The following is a 6,000-nucleotide window of genomic DNA, read 5'->3' on the forward strand; positions in this document are numbered from 1 at the left end:
GGAACCACAGATTATTTTACTCCTTAAATATTCTGTCATTTCGTTGATGATTATAAATCAACACAATACATACAAAGAGAGGAGTTTTATTATCTCTGCCAAGCAGGAATGGTCGGGGAAGGGGATTATGTTTTCTCCCCTGTGCATCTGTGTGTGTGTGTCTGTCTATGAGCAGTTAATCACCGTTGGACCGATCACCAAGAAACTTTGCATGCACACTCCCAGAAGGCCAAGGAAGAATAGATCGATTATTTTGGGGGTACCTACTTCAAATATGATTATTTTGGAACTAACTACTGATCTATAGTTATTTCGTATTTAGTCCTAAATTACCTTTGTCACCTTGTAACTCATGTTTATAGCTTTTTGCATTCTTAACTATCATGATATGAATTTGTATATTGATATATTTTAGATTACATATACTGCACCAGACCTTGATTCTGTATTTGTGTCGAATGGCAACCCGAACAGACAGAGCAGCAGGAGGCACACATAGAGGAATCCCAAAAGCTCCTGTTATCATGGCAGGGCCGCATATGTCTAGTAAGGGGAGACAATGATAGTCTCCAAATTTTGCTGTGGTGTCGCAGGCAAGGCAAGGCCAGCACCAGAACCCATAACAACCTGAAAAACACACAAAAATCTCTTAGACATTCATATAACACATACAGATGAACAGAGGTAGATATAATAATTGTATGTGTTAATTGAAATTAAATTCTAAATAAATAATGTGTTTCAGAGGCCTATCCCCAGAATATTTGAAATATATAATTACTGAAAATAAATATTAAATGCTGATATCGATATTGATATTGATACTGACAAGAATTCATATCAGCACAGCAGTTCAAGATTCCAGAGTTCCAGCCCGTCTCCACAGGTTCTAAATTGGCAACTGGCTGTTGCAACTGGCTGGGCTGTTGGAACACTACTGAATTCGCCATAGCAACCAGTCAACCTGCAAACAAAGTACAGAAATACAACTAGAAAAGTATACTCCTCTGAGGTCTCTGCCAGGCCGGGTTGCTGACCCAGGGCCTGCAAACTTTGGTCATAGCCACTTGGATTGGAATCACATGACCCAAGAGACAATGTGTACCGATTTGTGTGAGTTTTGGACAAAATCTGTAGGAGTAGTAGCAAAAAGTGTGTTTTGAAGAAAACGCAGTATGGCAGAAAATGTAATCTGGCACAAACAGGACCTATAAGATGTGTCATGGAATCCAGGGGAAAAAAATATGTCGTTTGTACAACCTACTGTTCAAGAGTTATAGGACAAAACGTGCAGTGGGCTGTTTTAGCGCCACGATGAGGGGATTTAAAAAAATGTGTGATGGAGCTTCTTCCTTGGCTTAAGCCTTAGTGGGAATGTGTGTGCAAAATTTCCCAGCAATCGGGTGCTGCATTCATGATGTGTAGCATTCACGTCTTGATCACATGACTACAGAGATGTTAATGTATACCGATTTGCATGAGGTTTGAACAAAATTGACAAAGTTGTAACACAAAATGTGTCTGTGGCGCTATGACTGGTCGATTTGAAAAATAATTGGGTGGAGTGTGCGTGCAAAGTTTCCCACCGATGGGTCCAGCGGTGCTTGTAGCATGTTGTGCAAAATGGGGCCCTCCATCAAACTTAAAAAAACAATCGTAGTCATCGGGAATCCGAAAGATCTGACAGATACATCTTGATGACATGAATACAGAGATAACAATATTTGGGTGAGGTTTTGACAAAATCGGTAGGAGAAGTAGCAAAGAAAACGCAACATGGTAGAAAACTTGTCAGGGGGAAATGTGTGTGGCTTATTTGGGGAGTTCCATAATGGCCAAAACGTAGGCCAAAACATGAATCAGCCTGTTATCTGCGAGGCCGATTTGAAAAAATGTAGGCATTTCTTCCTTGGCCTAGTGGGAATGTGCGTGCAAAGTTTCACAGCAATCGGACGCTGCGTTAATGATTTGATTTCAAAACGGGCCAATCCTGCCAACTTTGGAAGCCAATCTTAGCGAATCAGGATGGAATATGATGGTTGAAAAGAAAACCCTAATGCTAGAATATCTGAACAGGAAGTCTCTTTCTATCTGTAACATCTCATGGCCCTCTCTCTCCATTACATGTGGCATAATGTTGCAAACTTCTGATACAGATGCAATTGCAAATGAGGTATAATAAGACAGAAGAGTGTTACCTTGCTACTGATGATGAGGAACTAAGGCCTACTACATTATACACTACTGTATGCAGACTGTATTCAGAAATAAATAAATTAGATCAGAGTAGTGCTCAGAAAAAAATATATATATATATATTTAAATGTAAAGCGTATTGGATAAACATGTGTATGTATACATTTTTCAAGCAATTAAGTAATTAAAGAATAAATGTGTTAATGAACCAAAACAAAAATTGCACCTTGCAGTAAATCTCTTAAAGCTGGCAACTATGGACAAACTATCGATGTTCTTGAACCAAGTTGACTTGGGATTTCACAGATTCTTTTGGTCCGAGACAAGACCAGATTATAAGAATGTGATCTTGAGACTGGACACAAGACCGAGAACAGTCTGACATACTACGCATGTATTTAATTGCAATTCATATTATGGTTTATGTCATCATGCCATGCAAATCAAGTTTACCTTTAGAGATACATGCATTGTAATTTAAATAAGAAGGCAAAAGGAGCTTTTTTTTTAACAAAAAAAAGAAACTAAATTTAAAAAATCGAATCGAATTGAAGTGAATAAAGTTAGCTAAATGTCTAATTTGTAAAACAAAATATGTTGTTCTTACCAGATGTCCTTGCAGCAGATTACTGTACAGCTAAAGTGAGACAATGAAGAGAGGAGGTTCCCTTAAGTACTTCACACAAGCATGCTGCCAAACCTGATCCTAAAATGAAATTAAACTTAAAGTACTGTTCTTAATAAACATATGTAACTAATCTGTTTGTTTGATTGATTGATTGATTGAATACTTTAGTTTGCAGTTTGCAAAAAAAGCACAGAAATTACAGTTCTATACGAATACAATGCTAAAAAGGATTAAACCCAAGAAAGCACTATGGCTTGGGGTCCATGTGTATTCAATTCATCGAAACATTTAGTTACAGACAAATATACAATACTATGCAAAAACATCATATAAACAAGTAGTAATAAGTCCAACTGTGTTAGCCCAGTACAGGGTCATCCATTATGTTCCCTCAGTCCCGAAAAATTCCCCCCCCATCCAAATTAGCCACTGTTCCCTCAGCCCCATGTTTCCTCATGAACATTTTCTCCATGCCAAGTTAGGACGTACGTATGTTCCCTCAGCCCAATGGTACCTCAGCCCTTAAATCCCCCTAACAAAAAAACACCACCACCACCACCACCACCCCCAACCACACCATTTTTGGTTTTAATTTATGAATTTAATTATGTTTGCTGTATTTATAAAGAAAATACGAAATGCTGTCTTTTATGTTGACTGCTAATACTTTTTCCATTTATTTGGAATACTTTGTTAATAATAATGTTGCTTTATTTCAAATTAAAACCTAATTAACATTAATCATTGTTATTCAGGAAGATGCCAGCTTGTCAAGGCTTTTCTGGAATTTATATTTCCCTGTGGAAAGTGCTCACACTTCTATCAAATAACTATTTCAATGAAAATGAATGACTAGAGGGGGTATCAAAAGCAGAGGCATGGATCCCCCCGTCCCCCAGAAAATCAAACCCTTCTACAGCACTGCCACCCAGGTTTGGAATAGTCTAACCCCATCCCTCAAAAAGTGCAGTTCGCTGGGCTCTTTTAAAACAGCCCTTAAAATTCAGCTTTCAGGAGGCCAAGAAAGGAGGTAGTACTGTTTTCCCGTTAGACAGACGACCCCCCCCTGTTCTTGTACATAGTCTTTTATTTTACCCCCTTTTTTATTTTTTTTGATGTACATAAACACAACTGCAAGATTGCTTTCAGAGAAATGAAACTGTGAGAGCAAACAGGTTTGGTACAGGAAGGAGAGGCCCTTGGGGTGCCAGCTGTTGTTCATTTGATACCTGGTAGATGTAAAAAGTACAGTACTCATGTGCCATTTGTGGTTTGAATTGGATGTCTGCAAAAATGAGGAATGTGCCTTCACTCATCCGGATCCTCATTCTTTGTTGTTGAGTAAGTAGTCTTCCGATAATTGTTTTGTTCTTTTGTTTTTTCATGTAGTGTTACTTCCTGGTCATCTGTAGAGAGAAACTTATAAACTTTAGTCCCAAACAAGACCTCTCAAAAACAATTAACTGGATTGCCATAGAATTTGCTGTGCACATTCATGCTCCCCGGAGGATGAACCCTAACGATTCCTCTTGCGCCATCCTTTGGCCAAACAAATGGGCAGATTGCTATTAATGTGTGAGTGCATTTATGCTCCCCAGAGAATTAACCCATACAATTCCAGTGACCTTTCCTGGAGTGCCACCCCAGCTCATTATGAACACAACTTCCCAGTATGTGAAATTATATTCAGTCTCATAAATATCCAACAGAATATTTAAATGAATCTTAAACCCTTTGTCTTAAATCATGGATATGCATCTGAGTGTTTCAAAAGATTGCTATTTCAATTTTTATATTTGGCAAAAAAGACAGACAGGTAGAGACAGACATGCTTTGTTGAGACTACAAGTGGGTGGGGACAAAGTTTTTAATAAGCTATTGGATGTATCCTCAGAAATACAGCTTTTGAGCCTACTCTGTGTGGAGTTTGCATGTTCTCCCCGTGTCTCCTAGGGTAGTTAATACCCTCACAAAAACATGTAGTAATCCTGGTCGCTATACCGCCTCCCCCATGACAGCCGGGGCGCCTGATGGAGGGGAAGGGAACTGGTTGGAATAACGTGTTCCTTCCACACGCTACGTCCAACCAGGGAAACTCCCCCCTGTCAGGTGACAAGAAGGTCAGTTGGCTCTCATGCACTGAAGGAAGCATGAGCTCGGCCCTGGCCTCCCTGGCTGTGGGGGACTGGTGTAGCGCTGGTGTAGGGCTGGTGTAGCGCCCAGGATCACTTAGGAAATTGGCACCGGGTGAACAAAAATGGGTTACAAAAATCGCGGGATAAAAATTATTCCAAAAAAAAAAAAAAGAAATACAGCTGAACACATAAATGCACAGATTTTGGAAGGAAAAAACTGCAGGATATAGAACAACAATACCCAATAATCATTTTCTAGATGGACAGTTTTATGGTTGCCCTAGCCTGTCATGGCCAGACTAATATCACTGTGTAGATATTAGTCTGGAATCTCTGTGTGGAACCTGCATTTCCGAGGGGCAAATAAAAAAAATGCCTCTGGTGATAAACCCGCCCCAAATTTTCATACTGGGCTCTGATTGGTCCCTCACAACTTCGGAGGGAGAGAAATAAAATCTCTATTGAGAGGGGCCAGACCTAATCTGCCAAGGTTTGTTTTTGCCACTGTTCCCTCAGTTTTGTTTTTGCTATGGCAGATTTGTCTGGAACCAGGCTATGGTTGCCCCACTCATTTCCCTCATTGTACAGTGATATGAAATGTCATAACTTTTGAACTACTGTTAATATTTTATCACTAAGGTACCTGATTTGTCATGGTCACATCAAAGGGAATTACTTAATTGTATTAGTTGGATGTAGTAAGCAGCTCCAGGAAACACATTTGAAGATGTCCATTCATTGTCATTACTAGGCCTTACTAATTTAAATCAAAACACATCTCCATCTTACGTTACAAAACACCCACTGACTCAGTATGCAGGCTTTCAGAGAAATTCCCCCAACATCAAGTTGCGAACGTGTCTGCAGGCCAGGTACAGGACTATTATGTCTGAGTCATGAGAGTGACGTTAGAGGTCCGCCCATCACCCCACCCTCCCATTAGCCAATTTTAATATAGGATACCTTAAATTAACCTGGTGGATTATGTTAATAAAATAAACCAAAAATATACCTTTTTATATTACCATGGGCGTGGATAAC

The sequence above is a fragment of the Gymnoscopelus microlampas genome, assembly GCF_963454915.1.
Source record: "Gymnoscopelus microlampas genome assembly, chromosome: 9".
Taxonomy (NCBI): Eukaryota; Metazoa; Chordata; class Actinopteri; order Myctophiformes; family Myctophidae; genus Gymnoscopelus; species Gymnoscopelus microlampas.